This window comes from Vombatus ursinus, unplaced genomic scaffold (genome assembly GCF_900497805.2).
Source record: "Vombatus ursinus unplaced genomic scaffold, bare-nosed wombat genome assembly UNPS02014837.1, whole genome shotgun sequence".
Lineage (NCBI taxonomy): Eukaryota > Metazoa > Chordata > Mammalia > Diprotodontia > Vombatidae > Vombatus > Vombatus ursinus.
Window position 1 is genome coordinate 10,472,838 of NW_020954615.1, and position 22,428 is coordinate 10,495,265.

A 22,428-nucleotide genomic window follows, 5' to 3' on the forward strand; every position below is an offset into this window, starting at 1 on the left:
ATCTATCTATCTATCTATCTATCTATCTATCTATCTATCTATCTATCCATCTATTTTTTCTGTCTACCTATCCATCTGCATGTATGTGAAACACATACACATTTATATGCACTTACATATATACACATACATAAACACACATGTGTGTACTCAAGCATGCATGTGCATGCATGAGACAGCTAGGTGACATAGTAGATAGAGCCTTGGACTTGTAATCAGGAATGCCTGAGTTTGAACTTGCCTCAGACACTTACTAGCTGTGTGAGTCTGAGCAAGTCATTTAACTTCTTTGTCCGTCAGTTTCTTCATCATTTGAAAAAGTGGGATAATAACTCTTTAACTCATGGGGTTATTGTGAACATTAAATGAGTTAACATATATAAATCTTTAAAGTGCTTTTAATAAGTGTTAATTACAATAGATAGATAGCAGCTAGCTAGCTAGCTAGATGGATAGATACAGGGTTAAGATGCTGCCAAGGTATATGGCAAGCAAAGAATTATAACACATAGCTAAGTAAAAGTTCTGAAATTCTCTTTATCTATCTATCTACATATACATATACATATACACACAAATATATATATATATACATACACACACACCCCCACATATATATATAGATATATATATACATATATTTTTTTTTCTGGAGTCTTTCCTCTCCGCTTGTTCAGTGTCTATCATAATAAATCCAAGGATAAGAGAACAGCAGCTTCTTATGACCAAACTTATAAATTTTAATTGTTCATCTGCCTCAAAAGCAATCACATGGAAGAATTCAATCAACATTCAATAAGAAAAGTTTGTTGTTTTATTTTAAGAGCCAGAGATTAAAAAGTGTCTCTCATGCTACTTTAGTATAGAAAAATCTGTTCTCATTTGGAACCATGCCCAAAGGACAATCAAACTGTGTATACTTTTTGATCCAACAATACCACTTCTAGGGCTGTATCCCAGAGAGATCATAAAACAGGGAAAAGGACCTGCATGTACAAAAATATTTTAGCAGCTCTTTTTGTGGTGGTAAAGAATTGAAAACTGATGGGATGCCCATCAATTGGGGAATGGCTGAACAGGTTGTGGTATATAAATGTAGTGGAATACTATTGTGCTATAAGAAATGGTAAGCAGGTGGATTTCAGAAAAAAAAAAACCTGGAAAAACTTACATGAACTGATGCTGAGTGAAGTGAGCAGAACCAGGAGAACATTGTACTATTTTCACTTTTTATTTTTTTTCCTATGGCTTTTCCCTTTTGTTCCATTTCCTCTTTCAAAACGTGACTAATGTGGAAATATGTTTGCATAATTACACATATATAACCTATATCAGATTGCTTGCTGTCATGGAGAAGGGGAAATGGAAAGGAGAAAAACTTTGCAACTCAAAATCTTATAAAAAACAAATGTTGAAAATTATCTTCACTTGTAATTGGAAAAAATACTATTCACACACACACACACACACACACAAGATCTGCTCTCAAGATATATCAGGAGAGAAGTTGTTGTTTCCTTTTAATACAAGTATTTATTAATTAATTATATAAATTATATAAATTATAAATTATATAAATTATAAATTGTATAAATTATATAAATAATTGTATTTATACTCAGATGGTAAACAAGTTGATATAGGTTATACAAGTGTAATCATGCAAAACATTTTCATATTAGTCATGTTGTAAAAGAAAATACAGAGTAAAAATATGAAAAATAAAGGACATAAAAATAGTATGCTTTGATCTGCATTCAGACTCCATCAGTTCTTTCTCTAGAGGTGAATAGTATTTCTCATCATGACTCCTTGGGAATTGTCTTGGATCATTATATTGTAGAGAACAGCTAATTCATTCACAGTTGAGCATCGTACAACATTGCTGTTGATGTGTTTAATGTTCTCCTGATTCTGCTCAATTCACTCTATATTGGTTCATTTATGTTTTTCCAGGTTTTTCTTCCCCTAAAAGCAGCATGTTCATTATTTCTTACAGCACAAAAGTATTCGTTAGAATAATATACCATAACTTGTTCAGCTATTCACCAATGTATGGACTTCCCCTCAATTTCCTATTCTTTGCCACAAAAAAAAAGCTGCTATAAATATTTTTGTCCATATATATCCTTTTGTCTTCTTTTCATTTATTTGGGTAACAGACATGGTAGTGATTTTTTTTCTGGGTCAAAGGGTATATGGAGAGTTTTACAGTCTTTTGGGCATAGTTCCAAATTATTCTCCAGAATGTTTGGACCAGTTTACACCACCACCAGTGATGCAATAGAGTCCCAATTTTCTTATATTCCCTCCAACATTTATCATTTTCCTTTTCTGTCATATTAGCCAATCTGCTAGGTGTGAGGTGATACTTCAGAGTTCTGTTAATTTGCATTCCTCAAATCAATAATTATTTAAGTGATTTTATATGACTGTAGATAGTCTTGATTTCTACATATGAAAACTACCTACTCATGTCTTCTGGGCATTTATCAATTAGGGGATTCCTTCAATTCTTATAAATTTGACTCAGTTGTTATATATTTGAAAAATGAGATCTTATCAGAGACATTCACTGGAAAATATGTTCCCCAGATTTCAATTTCCTTTCCTTTTGGCTGCATCAGTTTTGATTTGCAAAACCTTTGTTTAGGTGTTGATATGATCAACTATGGTGATAGTTTTCCTGCATTCCTGGTATAAATCCTATCTGATCATAGTGTATTGTTCTTGTAATAAGTTGCTGTAATCTATTTCCTAATATTTTATTTAAAACTTTTGCATCTATATTCATTAGAGAAATTGGTTTATAATTTTCTTTCTCTGTTTTGACTCTTCCTGTTTAGGTATCAGCACCATATTTGTGTCATAAAAAAGAATTTGGTAAGACTGCTTCTTCAACTATTTTCCCAAATATTCTATATAGTATTGGAATTAATTGTTCTTTAAATGTTTGATTGAATTCACTTGTAAATCCATCTGGTCCTGGAGATTTTTTCCTAGGGAGTTCATCAATGGTTTGTTCAATTTCTTTTTCTGAGATGGGGTTATTTAAGTATTTTACTTCCTCTTCTGTTAATCTGGGCAATTTATATTTTTGTAAATATGTATCCATTTAACTAAGATTATCAAATTTATTGGCATACAGGTAGGCAAAATAGTTTCTAATTATAGTTTTAATTTCCTCCTCCTTAGTGGTGGATTCACCCTTTTCATTCTTGATACTGGTAATTTGGTTTCCTTCTTTCTTTTTTTAATTAAATTAACCAAAGGTTTATCTATTTTATTGGGTTTTTTTTTCATAAAACCAGCTCTTAATTTTATTTATTAGTTCAATAGTTTTCTTAATTTCAATTTTGTTAATTTTCCTTTCATTTTAATATTTCTAATTTATGTTATAAAGCAGCAATCATCAAAACTTCTTAGTACTGGCTAAGAAATAGAGTGGTGGATCAGTGGAATAGGTTAAGTATGCAAGACACAGTAGTCAATGACTATAGTAATCTATTATTTGATAAACTCAAAGACCCCAACGTCTGGGATAAGAACCCACTCTTTGACAAAAACTGCTGGGAAAACTGGGAAAGAGTTTGGCAGAAACTAAGCATAGATCAAAATTTCATGCCATATAGCAAAATAAAGTCAAAATGGGTTCATGATTGGGATATAAAGGCTGATACTGTAAGCAAACTGGGAGAGCAAGGAATAGTTTACCTATCAGATTTATGGAGAATGGAAGAATTCATGACCAAACAGGAGATAGAGAACATTACAAAAAGCAAAATGGATAACTTTGATTACATTAAATTGAAAAGTTTTTGCACAAACCAAATCAATGAAAGCAAGATTAGAAGGAAAGTAGAAAATTGGGAAAGAATTTTTACAACCAGTCTCTCTGATAAGGGACTCATTTCTAAAATATATGGAGAATTAAGTCAAATTTATAAGAATACAAGTCATTCCTCAATTGATAGATGGTCAAAGGATGTGAACAGACAGTCTCAAATGAAGAAATTAAAGCCATCTATAGTCACATGAAAAAATGTTCTAAATCACTATTGATTAGTGAAATTAGAGAAATGCATATCAAAACAATTCTGAGGTACCACATCACACCTATCAGATTGGCCAAGATGACAATAAAAGAAAATGATAAATGTTGGAGAAAATGTGGGAAAATTGGAACACTAATGCATTGTTGGTGGAGTTGTGAAATGATCCAACCATTTTGGAAAGCAATTTGGAATTATGCTCAAAGGGCTATAAAAATGTGCATACCCTTTGACCCAGCAATAGCACTTCTAGGGCTATATGCCAAAGAGATCATACAAATGGGAAAAGTACCCACATGTACAAAAATATTTATAGCAGCTCTTTTTGTGGTGGCAAAGAATTGGAAATTGAGAGGATGCCCATCAATTGGGGAATGGCTGAGCAAATTGTGGTATATGAATGTAACGGAATACTATTGTGCTATAAGAAATGATGAACAGGCTGACTTTAGAAAAACCTGGAAAGACTTGTATGGTATGATGCTGAGTGAAGTGAGCAGAATCAGGAGAATGCTGTACACAGTAACAGTCATACTGTGTGATGACTAATATTGGTAAACTTAACCCTTCCCAGCAATACAAGAATCTAAGACATCTCTGAAGGCCTCATGATGGAAAATGCTATCCACATCCAAAGAAAGAAAGATGAAGTTTAAATGCAGATCAAAACATACTATTTGCTATTTTTTTCTTCTGTTAAGTTTTGTTTCTACTTTCTGGTGGTTCCTCCTATTGGTTCTAATTCTTACTTACAACATCACTAATGTGAAAATATGTTTAATCGGAATGTATATGTATAGCCTATATCAGATTGTGTACCATCTTGGGGAGGGAAGGGGAAAGAAATTTTAAAATCAAAGCATATGGAAGTGATTGTCGATAAATTAAAATGAATTATTTTTAAAAATGAAGAAAAAAACCTTTGTTTAATTTATTATAATAAAAAATTCATCTTATATGTCATAATGCTCTCTATCTTTTGTTTGGTCATAATTTTTCCTTTATTGTTATGGCACTGAATAAGTAAATTAATTTAAATAGAATTATAATTTTTACTAAATTGGATCAGCTTACCCATAAGCAATTAATATTTTCCAATTAGATCTGATTGTTTAGATGTGACTTCATTTTTCAAAAGTGTTTTCTAATTGTGTTTATATAGTTCCTGGGTTTGTCTTGGCAGTTAGACTCCCAAGTCTTTTATATTGTCTAGTTATTTTAAGTGAAATTTATCTTTCTATCTCTTGCTCTTTAACTTTGTTGATAATATATAGAAATGCTGGTGATTTATGTTTTATATTTTGCAATTTTGCTAAAGTTGTTAATTAGTTCAAGTAGTTTTTTTGTTGTTGATTTACTAGGTTTCTCTAAGTATACTATTATATCATCAGCAAAGAGTGATAATTGTTATTTTCTCATTGTTTAATTCTTTATTGTTATAGATAGCATTTCTAGTACAATACTCAATAATAGTGGTAATTAGAGATGAAAATGAGTATCCTTGCTTCACCCCTGATGGTATTGTGAACGTTTCTAGCTTATTGCAATTACAGATAGTACTTGCTGAAGGTTTTATCATTTTAAGGAAAGCTCCACTTATTTCCATGTTTTCTCATGTTTTTAATAGGAATTTGTTTTATATTCTGTCAAAAACTTTTCCTTCATCTATTGAGAATAATAACAAGAATAATTTGCTGCATCTATTGAGATAATTATATATTTTTTGTTATTGATATGGTCAATTTTGCTGATAGTTTTCCTAATATTGAAACAGCCTTGCATTCCTGGTATAAAACCCACCTGGTCAAAGTGTATGATCTTTGTGATATATTGCTGTAATACTCTCACTAGCATTTTATTTGAAATTTTACATTAATATTCATTAGGGAAATTGTTCTATAGTTTTCTTTCTCTGTTTTCAATTTCCTAGGTTTAATTATTAGCATCATATGTTTTTAATAAAAATAATTTGATAGGACTCCTTCACCTATTTTACCAAATAGTTCGTGTAATATTAGAACTAAATGCTGTTGAAATGTTTGGAAGAATTCACTTGTGTATCTATTTGGCCTGGATGATATTTTCTTAGGAAGTTCATTGATAACTTGTTCAATTTAATTTTCTAAGATCAAGTTATTTAAATAGTTTATTTCCTTTTCTGTTAATCTGGGCAATTCATATTTTTGTAAATATTCATTCTTTTCATTTAAGTTGTCAAATTTATTGGCACATAATTGGATACAATAGCTCCTAACAACTGAGTCCATTTCCTCTTCCTTGGTGATGAATTCACCCTTTTCATTTTGACAATGTTAATTTGACTTTCATTTTTCTTTTTTTAAATTAAATTAACCAGTGGTTTATCTATTTTGTTGGCTTCTTCTTAAAACTAGCTCCGAGTTTTATTTGTTATTTCAATGATTTTCTTACTTTAAATTTTATTAATCTTTCCTTTGCTTTTCAGTATTTATAATTTGGTGTTTGATTGGGGATTTTAAATTTATTCTTTTTCGATGTATTTTTATGTCCATGTTCAAGTCATTGACTTGTTCATTCTCTATTTTATTGATGTAAGCATTTAGAGATATAAAATTTCCCTTAAGTACTGTCTTACCTGCTTCCCATAATTTTTTGTATGTTGTCTTCTCTTTATGAAATTATTGTTTGTATTATTTTTTAACCACTCATTCTTTAAAATTATAACATTTAGTTTTCAATTGATTTTAATCTATCTTTCCACTCCCTTTTATTGAATATAATTTGATCACATTATGATTTTTAAAAGATGCATATAATATCTCTGTTTTTCTATATTAGATAGTGAGGTATTTATACCCTTATAGTCAGTTTTTTATGTGCCATATAATGCTGAAGGAAAGGGTGTATTGTTTTCAATTCCTATTCAGTTTTCTCCAGAAGTGTATCATATCTAACTTTAAAAAATATTAACCTTCTTACCTTTTTTCTTGTTTAGTTTTTGGTTGGATTCATATAATTCTGAGAGGACAAAATTGAGGTTCCCCACCAGTATAGTTTTATTGCTTATTTCTTTCTTTAACTCATTTAATTTTTTAAAAATGTGGAAACTATTCCCATTTGGTGAATATACTTTTACTATTGATATTTCTAATTGTCTATGGTGGAGTAGTTTTCTCCCTTATCTCTTTTTAAATAGATTTATTTTTGCTTTTGCTTTGCCTGAAATCATTATTGCTGCCCCTGTTTTTTTTTTTTTTCCTTCAGCTAAAACATAATAGATTCTGCTTCAGTCCTTTACTTTTATTCTGGGTGTGTCTCTCTACTTCACACATGTTTCTTATAAGTGATATACTGTAATCCAATGTATTAACTACTTCCATTTTATGGGTGAGTTCATCCTATTTGCATTCACAGTTATGATTGCTGTGCATTTCCCTTCATCTTATTTCTCTTCTTTTTTCTTCTCTCTCTCTCTCTCTCTCTTTCCTTTCTCTCTTTCTCTCGAATTTCAAAAGTGATAATTTTCTGACCATTGCCTCTCCCATTTTACTCTTCTCTCTGTTAATCCTCCTCTTCTCTTATCCCCCTCTCCTCTTACTTCCCTAATGAAAAAGGTAGATTTCTATACCCAGTTGCATGGATATTTAATTGTGTCTTTGAGACATTCCAATTATAGTAAGGTTCAAGCACTGTCCACCACACCCCCATCCTCCTCTCCGCTTTAATAGCTCTTTGGCATCTCTTTTATGTGAGATAATTTATTCAATTCTACCTCTCTCTTCCCCCTTCTCCAAGTGTAACCCTCTTTCTCATCCCCTTTTTATGTATCATCCTATTATAATCAACTCATACCATCACTTTTTCCATATTTACACTCCTAACTTCCCTTAGAGGGGCAACATTCTTAAGAGTTATAAGTTTAACTTTATTGAATCCCTTTTATATTCTCTTTCCTATTTACCTTTTTTACACTTCTCTTGGGTCTTATATTTCAAATCAAATTTCTTTTAGGTTCTGGTCATTTCATCAGAAATGCTTGAAAGTCCTTTGTTGTGTTCAATGTCCATTTTTCACTCTGAAGTAACACTCATTTTTAATGGAGAGGTGATTCTTGGTTGTAATCCTAGTTTCTTTGACCTCTGGAATATCATATCCAAAGCCCTCTGATCCTTTAATGTACAAGTTGCTCAACTCTGTGTAATCCTGGCTACTTCTCCTTGTTATTTGAATTGTTTCTTTCTGGCTGCTTTCAGTATTTTTCCCTTGACCTGGGAGCTCCAGAATTTATCTATAATATTCTTGGGAGTTTACTTTTCATGAGGTGATCTAAGAATCATTTCAGTTTCTTTTTACCCTCTGGTTCTAGGATATCCACGATCATTTCTTGAAATATGATGTCTAGTCTAGTCTCTCTCTCTCTCTCTCTCTCTCTCTCTCTCTCTCTCTCTCTCTCTCTCTTTCTCTCTCTTTCTCATAATGGCATTCAGGTATGCCAGTTATTCTTAAATTATCCCTCTTCAGTCTATTTTTCAGGCCCCTTTTCCCCATGAGATATTTCTTTTTATTTTTTTCTAATTTTTTTCTTTTCATATTTTTTTCTTTTTTTTCATTTTGTTTTATTGGTTTTGAATGTCTCATGTACTCATTAGCTTCCACTTGCCCAACTCTAATTCTCAAGGGATTATTTTCTTCAGTAAGCTTTTGTACTTCCTTTTCCATTTGGCCAATATTACTTTTTAAGGAATTATTTTCTTCAGTCAATTTTTGTAATTTTTTTTCACTTTTTGTGCTTTCTTTGCATCATCCTTATTTCTATTCCCATTTTTTCTAACTTTCTCATTTGATGCAGTAGGGTGGGACATTTAAAAAGAAAAGGAAAAGGAAGAAAAGGAGCAGGAGTTGGAAGGAGAAGAAAAGGAGGAAAAGGAGGAGGAGGAGGAATACCTGTCATAACCTGGTTGAATTTTAGCTGAGCTCATAGTGCATGAAGATTGGGGACTTAGAGGTGTTGAAATGAAGGAACTGGCCAAGGGTCACCAAAGAAAAAGAGAAATTATGCTTATAGGCCCTGCTAAATTTGGTAGGGACACTGTAGATGTAGTATTAGTTAAGATTATGCCTTTATATAGATGCCTTGGTCAACCAGGTTAAACTTTTTTTTTTTTTCTGCAGAGGTCACTGAAAGCTAGTGTATGCAAGTAGCATACTCTGAGGTGTGTGTCTATGTGTGTTTATAACTCATATACAATAGGGAACACCTGCCATTCACTTTGTAGAGTTATCTATGTATACAAAGTGAATAAAATAATTTGCCATTGATTCCTGTTCCAGAACTCCTGCTAGTGTGGAAGCAAGAAGGCACATTTCAAGGAATACTAGAACTTGAGCCAGAAAGACCATAGTTCAAATCTGGCCCCAAACACTTAAATAGTTGTATGACCCAGCAAAATCACTTTAGCTTTGTCTTCCTCAGTTTCCTTATCTATAAAATGGGAATAATTATAGTACCTACCTCCTAGGGTTTTTATGAGGATCAAATGAGATAATATTTGCAAAGCACCTTGCTAATCTTAGAGTGCTACATAAATGTTATAATTCTCCATTGTCCCACTTAGGCTCTCCCTCTACCACCACTACTGAGTAACCTCTTCTCCTTTGAGGTTCACTCAACCAATATCTACCACTCAATCAAAAATCTAGTAGCTGTTTTCTATCAAACTTCAGAACACTCTAGTTTTTCCTCAATGAGTTTAGTGTCTAGTTCACAATATTTTTTCTCTTCTAAAATCCTGCCCTCATGCTAAGATTTTAACATAAATATTGCTACTCTCTCAAACACTCTAAATCTCCCAGTTCCTCAACTTGCTCATTCTGATGACTTGTTCTTCCACCCTACCTCAGCTACACATAGAGATGATCACAGATTCTTTTGACATCACCCACAAATTTCCTATGTTGATGTCTGTGAATTCATATACTTTTATTTTCACCATCAAGACTCATTAAAGAAAATATTTAATCTTACATTGTATTATCCTATTCAATACTGTGTGTCCTTAACCTATTACCAAACTTTCCCTGGCAACTCTCATCCCTAGATAATTCACAATGTCTACTGTCTTCACTCCTACACACATTCCACACAAACTCTTGCTAACTGGACCTACTACAAATTATATTACACAATTTTAACTGAGCTCTCACTGCTGGTAGGCAATCCTTCTATATTTGCTGCACTGACCATCTCACTTACTGCACTGTTTCTTCCAAACCTTTTCATCCCTCCTCCAACCTTCCAGGCTCCCTTTCTATCCTCTCAGATGCTTTATTTTTACTGAAAGAAAAATGCCTCAATTTTACTGAAAAAATTGAGGTCATTCACCAAGAACTCCCTTTTTTTCCTTTTTCCTAATCACATATCACTCAGATGTGTTCTTCCTCTTTTTCTTCTTTCAACCCTGTTGTACATGAAGAGGTATTGCTGCATTAGGCATATGGGGTGTTCAGGAAGGACTAGCACCTCTGATGTAAAGGCTTGCCATGCCCTTTTCATGGTGGCTCATTCACCTTTGGTGTCAACCTGTCACCCAACTTTCACCTGTGGATCCAACAAATTGTAGCATGCTGGACAACCACACTCCAGTAAAACCATCTCAGCAGATGGGTTAAACTAGGGTAACTGACAGCCCTCAAACCTATCAGTGAGTTAGAGGGATGGTATCTACCCCAAACAAGTGAAGACTTCCCCTGGTGTAATGTGTGGATGAGAACAATTTGTTTCAAAATCCATGAAAACAGCTGTGGAGTGCTTAAATCTTAGTCAGGCATTGAAGATGCCAAAGTCATCCACTGAATCCCAGGCCATTGCCAGTCATTTTGACTTTTATCTTGCCTCTAAACTTTGATGAATGTAAAAGAGAAAGTAAGGCTTATGACTTTGACAACTCTGTCTCACTTAAATCCAATTCATGCAGGAGTCAAGACATCACCCCATGATGTCACTGGTCCTCTTCATAAACAAGGACAGACAACAAGAACAACATGACTAGGTGGTCTTACTCCTTATTAAGGCTAACCCTTCTCCCTGAACAAATGATCTCTTTCTATCATCTCCTTTCTTGATCCCACTTTTTCTACCACTCTATCAGTTATGTTCAGCCTTTCCCTGCCTATTGGCTTTTTTCTTACTGCCTAAAAACATGCCTGTATCTCCCTATCCTCAAAATTCTTCACTTGAACCTTCCATTCTTGTTAAGTATCATCCTCTATTTTACTGCCCTTTTGTGGTTGAACTCCTTGAAAAAGCCATCTATAATAGGTGCTTTCAACCCCTTCCCCCCCAGTCTCTAGTTAACTCCTTAAATTTCTGGGTCAGATCTAATCATTTCACCAAAACTTCTCTCTCCATATTTATAAGTGATCTCTTAATTGTCAAATCCAATGGACATTATTCACTCTTCATTTATCTTGACCTCTCTGCTACCTCTAACAATATTAATAACTATCAGCTACTTGATACTCTCTTCTCCCTAGATTTTTGTGACACTATTCTCATCTATCTGACCACTCTTTCTCACTGTCCTTTGAAGCAGGTTCTCCCATTTGGATTCTCAGTGGATTCTCATGCAGATCACAACTATTTAATCATAAGTGACCATTGTAGAACCCCTGTGAACCACTAGCAACTGGACAATATTTCCACTCTAACCCTTATATATTCAATCCTGGACCCATCCACTCATTCACCTTCATGTCCATTCAACTACTCATTTTATTTCCATCCAGATATGCATTTATTTTTTCAACATTACTTCTCTACAGAAATCCAGTTACCATTACTTTCATCCATCCATCTGCCCATTTTGTTCTTCAAATCATCCACCTGTAATGCACCCCATTCAGTCAGCTGGTAAACAAATGATTTTAGATTATCTACTCAGGCAAAAACTCTGTGTAATTAACTTTGAAAAGCATAGGACATGATTGAATCCATGATGCATCCTTGGTCAGGACAACACCTATATATCTGGAACTGAATGGCAAATACATGCAACAGGGAGGTTTATTCAACAAATAAATTTCCATTTATCATTTATATCATTTATATCACTAACTCTAAAGTCAAAGAAACCAGGTTCAAATTTTGTCTCTGATTCTTACCACCTGTGTGAACTTCAAAAAATTACTCAAACTCCTTGTACCTCAGGCTCCAATTTTTTTTCAAATAAGATCATTGTCCCAGTTTGCCAGGAGAACAATTACATACCTTTGATTCTATACTCCATTATATCATTCTTTAATTACTTTATTCATAATGATTACACATAGTTAGACTTATTTTATGTATTATTTTATGTCACTGACTATACTCTAAAATCTTTAAGGAAACAGACTGTTCATTGTATTTTTTGACCTATGGAAAACTATTCTTCCTCTATGGAATATCATCATGTAATTTATTTGATGATTAAAAATTTTACTTTTTACTAAGTAAGGTGAAGCAAAGACAAACAATAAAATTGCAAACATTAAGATTTGAAACAGATTCTGATTCTAAATCTAATGTTCCCTTCATGATTCCATATTGTCTAAATTTCTCATTGTTTATGCAAGTACTGCCAATATGTTCCAACATCATCATCAATGATAGCTTGCCAGTACAAATTAAGTCATCAGTTTGATTGCAATGGAAAATGTAAACAGATGCATTTTAAAGGGCCTAATAAGATTTTAACTGAGTTCTCAAATCGGATTAGATACTATCTTGCATTTATCTGATTATATAAATATGAGGGTGAAAACAGTTATGTAATAAAATTTCCATAATATGAATTTTGAGCAGGGAAAATCTAAGAGAGACATGTCAGTACTGAATACCAAACTCTTTGTCCTTTAACAGTTAAAGACTATCCTCTTAATACTGTTCAGTTTTAAAAGTGAAATGAAAGAATACATCATAGTGATTTAGAGTTTTCTATCTAAGAATGGGGCAGAAAAGCCCAGAACATTCCTAAAACCTCAAGGTCGTGTAATTATGTATTTGGAAGTCAGGAGGAACTCTTTAAGTTCTATTTACTAAAGAAATATTCCTTTAGGAATATTAGGAGTAACAGAAAGAACAATGAATCCCTAGTACAACATATCCACTAAAATTCATGGATGCATAATAAGTGAGTTTATGACTAGGTGGGATGTGAAGTAGCAGCAAGGTCTGGTCCATGGGGCCTGCTAATAAGGGCTAAGTATTATCTACTTACAAAAAAAAAAAAATAGGGCTTTTGCTTAGGTTGGGAGCTATACAAATAAGTGTAGTAACCTATCCAATGACTCTTGGCATAGATTCACATATAATTGAGGGGTGGGCCTCAACACTTTTGGGCCTGGAAACCACAAATTTTGTTAAGTAATCCATGAGGCAGCCCATTGACCCATCCATTCCAGATACAAGAGTAGTTTTGGTTTAATTACTGTTTCCAAAGGAGGAATTAGTAAGAATGACAAGATATGGGGTTAAATGCCTGGCAACATGGAAAATGGAAAGACGATCCAGAAGGCAAGTGAAGCATGATCTGATCTGAACTAGGCTGGATATAAGGGGATAAAGGAGTTGGGATTTATTTAGTCAACAGTCAAGACAGCTCAGCCCCAGGACAGGAGGGACTTTGTTAGCAGAAAATGAAACAAAATAATTGTTATTTCAATTGTTTCAATCATGTCTGAATTTTTATTATACCATTTGGTGTTTTTTAGTCAAAGATACTGGAATGGTTTACCAATTCTTTCTCTAACTCATTTTACAGATGAGGAAACTGTGGAAAACAGGGTCAAGTGATTTGTCCAGTCACACAGCTAGTAAGTGTGTGAGGCTAGGTTTGAACTCAGGTCTTCTTAACTGTAGGCATTTTATCCACTGTGCCACCTAGTTGCCATAAGCATCTCTAACAAGAATTTGAAGAGTCAATTAGAACAAGTAATCCTTCTACCACATAGAGCTTTCAAATACTTTAAATAAAGCTGAAGAGGTGGAGCCAAGATGATGGAGAAAAGGCAGGAAGCTGCCTGAGTTCTTCCCAGTTTTCCTTGAAACAACTTTAAATCATACCTTAAAATGAATTCCAGAGCCATAGAACACAGAAATGGATGGGATGAAAAAATTTTCTAGCCCAAGATAACTTAGAAGAACTGCAGGAAAGGTCTGTCTCACTTGGGTAAAAGGGGAATGCAGCCCAGTACAGTCAGTATCCAAGCAGGCCAGTGAAAGGCCTGGCCTCAGCACAAACCAGCATTCTAAGCCCCTGGTCTCTGCTCAGCAGGCCTGAGGCACAGTGGAGAAGTTTAGAGGCCTCTACTCCCAATGCAGCAGGCAAACTGCCAGTTAATGAACCCCAGCACAACATGTGAGTTGCAACAGAGACCTAAGTGCAGAAAGCTAGTAACCAGGCCCCTGAAACCTAATGAAAGATGCATGGGACAGTGTCCCCTGTACACTAGAAGGAGAGTTCAATTTTAAAAGTCATGAAATATACTGTAAAATGAGCAAAAAATCCAAACAAACAGAAAAGCCCTGACCACAGAAAGCTACTATGGCAACTGGGAAGATCAAAACACAAACTTAGAAGAGGACAATAATGTCAAAACTCCTATATGTGAAACCTCAAAAAGAAATATGAATTGGTCTCAAGCATAAAAAAAAATCCTCCTTGAAGAGCTGTTTTTCTTTTTTTAATAAAATAAGAGAGGCAGAAAAACAATTGGGAAAAGAAATGAGAGTGATGCAAGAAAATCATGAAAAGAAAGTCGAAAGCTTGGAAAAAAGAAAACAACTCCTTAAAACTTGCCAAATGGAAAAGGCAGTACAAAAACCCACCGAAGAAAACAGTTCCTTAAAAAGCAGAATTAACCAAATACAAAATGAGATACAAAAGTTAAATGAACAAAATAATTCCTTAAAACTCAGTATTGGGAAATTGGAAGCTAATGAGTCTAAGAGATATCAAGAATCAAACAAAGAAAACTAAAAGAATGAAAAAATAGAAGAAAACATAAACTATCTCATTAAAAAAAAGACAACAACCTGGAAAACAGATCAAGGAGAGGTAATTTAAGAATTATTAGACTACCTGAAAGTCATATTAAAAAAAAAAGATCCAGGACAACATCTTTCAAGAAATTATCAAGGAAAACTGTTCTGATGCTCTAGATCCAGAGGTAAAATAGTCACTGAAAAAAATCTACCTATAGTCTTCTGAAAGAGATCCCAAAATGAAAACTCCCATGACTATTATAGCCAAAATCCAAAACTCTCAGGCCAGGGAGAAAATGCTGTAAATAGCCAGAAAGAACCAATTCATATGTTCAGGATCCATAATCAGGATAACATAGGATTTAGCCGCTGCTACATAAGTTCTTGGAATATGATATTCCAGAAGGCAAAAGAGCTTGGATTACAACCAAGGATCAACTACCAAACAAAATTGAGCATAATTTTCCAGGGGAAAAAATGGACATCCAATGAAATAGGGGATTTTCAAACTTTCCTGATGAAAAGACCAGAGGTAAACAGAAAAGTCAACTTACAAATACAAGACACAAAATAAGCACAAAAGGCTAACAGGAAAGAAAAGAACAAACATGTTATTCAATAAGGCAAAACTCTTTACAGACCATCATGAGAAGATCATACTTGTAACTCTTAAGCACTACATCTCTACTGGGGCAGTTAGAAGTTGCATACATAGACAGAGGGTGCAGGTATAAATTGAGTTAATGGGATGATAAAAAAAATTGAGGGATGAAAAAAAGGATTTCACTGGGGGAAGGAAGAAGCAGAATGGGGTAAATGATATCACACAAAGAGGCATAAATGACCAATTACAGTATAGGAAAATAAGGAAGGGGGTGAGCATTGTTTGAACTTTCTCATCAAATTTGACTCAAAGAGGTAATAACATGGACACTTAGCTGGGAGCAAATATCTATCTTAGTGACTTCTGGTAGCCAAGATGGCAGAGTAAGCAGTGACTCACTCTCACTCTCCCTTATTGACCTCTAAAAACCCAGAAAATATTGCCCCAGGAAAAATCCTGGAACAGAAAAATGGGGTACAGCCATCTTTTAGTCTGGGAGGCTTGGGGGATTAATGGGAAAGTTCCCTTTCACTCTGGTGGAAGGGAAGCAGTATAGGACAGGAGGTGACCCAGCAAGTCAGTGGCAAGTCCCACCTCAGCTAACCAGTAGGAGATCCTGAGCCTCAGGGTAGTGGAGCAGGCAAGTGCCAACACCAGGAACCCCCAATCTCCGGTGCCTTGGCACAGGCAGGGGAAGGAATAGACTCCATCTCAGAAACCATCATGTGTGCCAGCAAGTAGGCTCTTACAAGCAGCCACACTTTCTGGTGCTTTAGAGAAGCCCAGGAGAGCAGGCATCCTCCAGGGGCCAGACAGCCCCCGCCAAACCTGAGACATCAGTGTTACTGACCCCAGCTCAGCACCAAGTGAGCTGCCAGACACCTACAGCCTCCATCTGTCAGCACTTGAGTCCCCAGCAAAGTCAGTCTCCAGCACTAGAAGCTTGGGAGAGTGCCCCTTATGCTCCAGAAGGAGAGCTAAACCTTTAAAGCCAGGAAAAAGGAAACCATCATGATCAAAAAGCAGAAATGAACAATGACCATAGATTCTTTCTATGGGGACAGGGAAGATCAAAACACAAATTCAGAATAGTACAACATCGTCAATATATGTACATCTGGAACCTCAAAGGGGAATATGAACTGGTCTAAAGCCCACAAAGCCTTCATGAAAGAGCTTAAGAAAGACTTTAAAAGCCAAATAAGAGGAGAAGAAAAATTGAGAAAAGAAATGAGAGGTATGCAAGAAAGTCAATAGCTTGCAAAAGATAGGACAAAAATTGACTATAGAAAACAATTCCTTAAAAAAAAAAAAAAGTTGGCCAAATTGGAAAAAAAAGACACTGAAGAAAACAACCCTTAAAAAGTAAAATTGGTCAAATGGAAAAGAAGGAACAAAAATGGACTGAGGAGAAGAACTTCTTAAAAAGTAAAATGGGACAAATAGAAAAGGAGGTACAAAATCTAATTGAAGAAAACAATTCATTAAAATTTGGAACTGGGCAAGTGGAAGCTAATGACTCCATGAGACATCAAGAATCAATCAAACAAGAGGGCAGCTAGGTGGCACAGTGGATAGAGCACTGGCCCTGAGATCAGGAGGACCTGAGTTCAAAAGCAGCCTCAGACCAAACACTTGACACTTACTAGCTATGTGACCCTGGGCAAATCACTTAACCACAATTGCTTAAAATTTAAAAAAAAAAAGAATCAGTCAAATAAAATCAAAAGATTCAAAAAATAATAGAAGAAAATGTAAAGTCCCTCAATGGAAAAAAATGACCTGGAAAATAGGCCAGGAGAGATAATTAAGAATTATTGGTCTATGTGAAAGCCATAATCAAAAAAAGTGCCAGGATCATTCAAGAAATCATTAAGGAAGGGCAGAGCCAAGATGGCAGAGTAAAAGTAATGACTTGCTTGAGATCTCCCTGAACTCCTCCAAATACCTAAAAAAATGACTCTAAACAAATTCTAGAGCAGTAGAATCCACAAAAAGACAGAATGAAACAAATTTTCAGTCCAAGACAACCTGGATGATTGATTGGAAAGTTCTATTGTGCTAGCCTGGGAGAGGAGTACAATTTAGGGTGTGCACTCAGGCAAAGATCAGGCCTCAGCAAACCTGGAACAGGCCTCAGGGGACTGAATCACAGTCCACTGTGGTGGTTTCCACACTTCTCAACCCACAAATGCCAAAGACAACTTAGAAGGTCAGTAGGAAAGGTCTGTGACCACAGTGGGAGAGAAGTTAGGTCCCAGTGCCAGTCCCAGTGCAGCTCTGGAGTAGAGGCTGCTTTCAGAGCTCTCGGTCCACAGACAAAGGAAGAATCTAGTGGCTGATCAGAGGAAGATTGCAGGGATCTCTTTGATGGTGCTTAGGCAGGAATCTCTTGCTTTGTTTGTGCTTAGATATTGGTCACAGTTCTGGGTGGCGGTCCTGGTGAGAGGAGGAGCACTGGCATGGTGGAGCTTATAGTGGTGGTGGACAGGGAATCCTCCTCACAGTTCCAAAGCAGAAAAGAGTGCTTGTGGTCACTCATAGACCAGAGGACAGGACAGAAAATGAGTAAACACCTCTGACTTGATCATACCACCTTGGAAGAATGGAAAATTTATAAGACCCTGGAAGTATTTCTGAAAACATCTGCACAAAACCCCTGAAGCTTGGGACAATACATTCTCCACACTAAAAGCAGACCCCTACCTTAACAAAGAGTTTAAAACTCAAGTAATCATCTTGAAATGTGAGCAAACTGGGAAAAAAAGTTAAACCATAGAATGTTTCTTTGGTGACAAAGATAAAAACATACAAACAGAAGAAGACAACAAAGTCAGAGCTCCTACAGGCAAAGCTTCCAAGAAAAAAAAATACAAATCAGTCTCAGGCTGTGGAAGAGCTCAAAAAGGATTTTGAGAAGCAAGTAAGAGAAGTAGAGGAGAAACTGAAAGTGATGCAAGAAAATCATGAAAAACAAGTCAACAGCTTGCTAAAGGAGACCGAAAAGATATGCTGAAGAAAATAACATTTTAAAAAATAGCCTAGGGACAGTTAAGTGGCACAGTGGATAGAGTACTAGCCCTGAAACCAGGAGGACATGAGTTCAAATCTGGCCTCAGACCAAACACTTGACACTTACTAGCTGTGTGACCTTGGGCAAGTCACTCAACCCCAATTGCCTTAAAAAAAATAGCCTAACTCAAATGACAAAAGAGGTCCAAAAAGCCAATGAGGAGAAGAATGTCTTAAAAAGCAGAATTGGCTAAATGGAAAAGAAGCCCAAAAGTTCACTGAAGAAAATATTTCCTTAAAATTTAGAATGGAGCAAATGGAAGCTAGTGACGTTATGAGGAAACAAGACATTGTAAAATAAAACCAAAAGAATGAAAAAAAAAAAGAACACAATGTGAAATATCTCATTGGAAAAACAATTGACCACAAAAATAGATCAAGGAGAGATAATTTAAAAATTATTGGACTATCTTAAAGCCATGATAAAAAAAAAAGAGTCTAGACATCATTTTTAAAGAAATTATCAAGGAAAACTGCCCTTATATTCTAGAATGAGAGGGTAAAATAGAAATTGAAAGAATCCACTTATCACCTCCTGAAAGAGATCCCCAAAGGAAAACTCCTAGGAATATTGTAGCCAAATTCCAGAATTCCCAGGTCAAGGAGAAAATATTGCAAGCAGCCAGAAAGAAACAATTCAAGTATTGTGGAAACACAATCAGGATAACACAAGATTTAGCAGCTTCTACATTAAGACATTGGAGGGCATGGAATATTATATTACAGAGGACAAAGGAGATAGGATTACAAACAAGAATTACCTACTCAGAAAAACTGAATATAATCCTTCAGGGGGAAAAATGGACATTCAGTGAAGTAGAGGACTTTCAAGCATTCTTGCTGAAAAGACCAGAACTGAATAGAAAATTTGATTTTCAAATACAAGACTCAAGAGAAGCATGAAGAGGTAAACAGGAAAGAGAAATCATAAGGGATACTTTAAGGTTCAACTGTTTATATTTCTATATGGAAAAATGATATTGATAACTCAAGAGACCTTTGTCAGTATTGAGGTAGTTGGAGGGGAAAAATAGATAGATAGATAGATAGATAGATAGATGGATAGATAGATAGATAGATACATACATACATACATACATACATACATACATACATACATACATACATACATTGACAGATAGAGGGCATAGTGGGAGTTCAAGATGATGGGATGATATGTAAAAAATAAAATTAAGGGGTGGGATAGGATTATACTGGGAGAAGGAGAAAGGGAGAGGTAGAATGGGATAAGTTATCTTACATAAAACAGACAAGAAAAGGCTTTTACAATGGAGGGGAAGTGGGGAAAGGTGAGAGGGAATGAGTGAATCTTATTCTTATTTCATTTGGTTTAAGGAGGGAATAACATACACACTCAATTGGGTATGGAAATCAATCTTACCTTACAGTAAAATAGGGGGAAAGGAGATAAGAGAATGGGGGGATGAGAGAGGGGAGGGCAGATTGGGTGAGGGGATAATCAGAAACAAACACTATTGAGAAGGGACAGGGTCAAAAGAAAGTTATTTATTCTATAATAAATGGGGGGAAGGATAAGATGAAGGGAAATATAGTCAGTTTTTCACAACATGAGTACTATGGAAGTATTTTGCATGACTACACATGTACAACCTGTATTGAGTTACTTGCCTTCTCAATAACACTGTGTAGGGAGGGAGGGAGTGAGAAAATTTGGAACCCAAAATTTTAAAAACAAATGTTCAAAATTGATTTCACATGCAATTGTGAAAGGTGGTGTTCAGAGGGTATCAGAATGCATGTAGTCTTGGGGTGAGAGTAGGGATGAGATGGGGAGAAAATCTGGAACTCAAAATCTTGTGGAAATGAATGTTGAAAACTAAAAATAAATTAATTAATTAAAAAAAAGAAATTGTTAAGAAAAATTGCTCTGAGGTCCTGGAACCAGAGGGTAAAATAGTCATCAAAAAAATCCACTGATCACCTCCTGAAAGAGATCCCAAATTGATAATGGATAGGAATCTTGTAGACAAATTCCCGAATTATAAGGTAAAGGAGAAAATACTGCAAGCAACCAGAAAGAAACAATTTAAAAATCATAGAAGCCACAGTCCAGATTATGCAGGACCTTGCAGCTTCTACATTAAAATATTGGAGGGGTTGGAATATGATATTACATAAGGCAAAAGAGCTTAGATTACAACCAAGGATCAACTACCCAGCAAAATTGAACATAAACTTCTGGGAAGGAGATGGACATTCAATGAAACAGGGACTTCCAAACCTTTCTGGTGAAAAGACCAGAGTTCAAGAGATAATTTGATCTTCAAATACAAGACTCAATAAAATCATAAGAAGATAAACAAGAAAAGAAAAAAAAAGCCATTATTCAATAAGGGCAAACTATTTACATCCCTACATGGGAAGATGATACTTGAAACTTTTGAGAACTGTATCTTTATTATAATATTTAGAAGGGGTATACAATAGATAGAGGGCATGGGTAATAGTTGACTGATATGATGATAGAAAAAAAATCTAATTAAATGGTGGAAAGGGATTTACTGGGAGAAGAGGAAAGGAGGAGGCAGAAAATGGTAAATTATGTCACATGAAGAGACTCAAATATCTACTGCAGTAGAGGGAAAAAAGGGAGGAAGATGAACATTGAACTTTACTCTCATCAGATTTGACTCAAAGAAGGAATAATATACTCAGTCATGTATAGAAATATTACTTACCTTATAAGCAGTAGGAGGGGAAAGGAGTAAGAAAATGGGAAAGGGTGGATAGAAGGGATGAAAAAAGTAGAAAGGGCAAAGGGAAAGAAAAGGGAGGAGCTGATAGAATTGAGGGAAGCAGTGATCAGAAGGATAACTCTAGTGAGGAGGGAAAGGGAGAAAGGAGAAAGAAAAGGATAAACAGTGGGAAAAATAGGCTGGAAAGAAAGACACAGAAAGTAATCATAACTGTGAATGTGAATTGGATGAACTCTACCATAAAATGAGTTGATAATAGAGTGGATTAAAATCCATAATCCTAAAATATATTGTTTGCAAGTAACACATTTGAAGCAGCAGGATACATATAGATTAAAGGTAAAATGCTGGATTAGAATATATTATGCTTCAGCTAAAGTAAAAAAAAAAAAGCAGGGGTAGCACTCATGATCTCAAAAAAAGTAAAAACAAAAACAGATCTAATTAAAATAGATAAGTAAGGAAACTACATCCTATTAAAAGGTACCCCTTTTAATAGGATGCAAACACATTTGCACCAAGTGGTATAGCATCCATATGTTTAACAGAGAAGTTAAGGGAGTTAAAGGAAAAAATAGACAACAAAACTATACTAGTAGGGGGACCTCAACCTCACCCTCTCAGAATTAGATAAATCTAACCACAAAATAAAAAAGAAAGAAATTAAGGAGGTTAATAGAATTTTAGAAAAGTTAGATACAATAGACTTCTGAAGAAAATTGAATGGGCTTAGAAAGGAATATACCTTTTTCTCAATGATACATGGCACATACACAAAAATTGACCGTGTATTGGGGCAAAAAAACAAAAACAAAAACAACAACAACAACAACAACAAACCTCACACTCCAATGCAGAAAGGCAGAAATATTAAATGCATTCTTTTCAGATCATGATGCAATAAAAATTACCTGTAATAAAGATCCATGGAAAGAGACTAAGATTAATTGGAAACTAAAT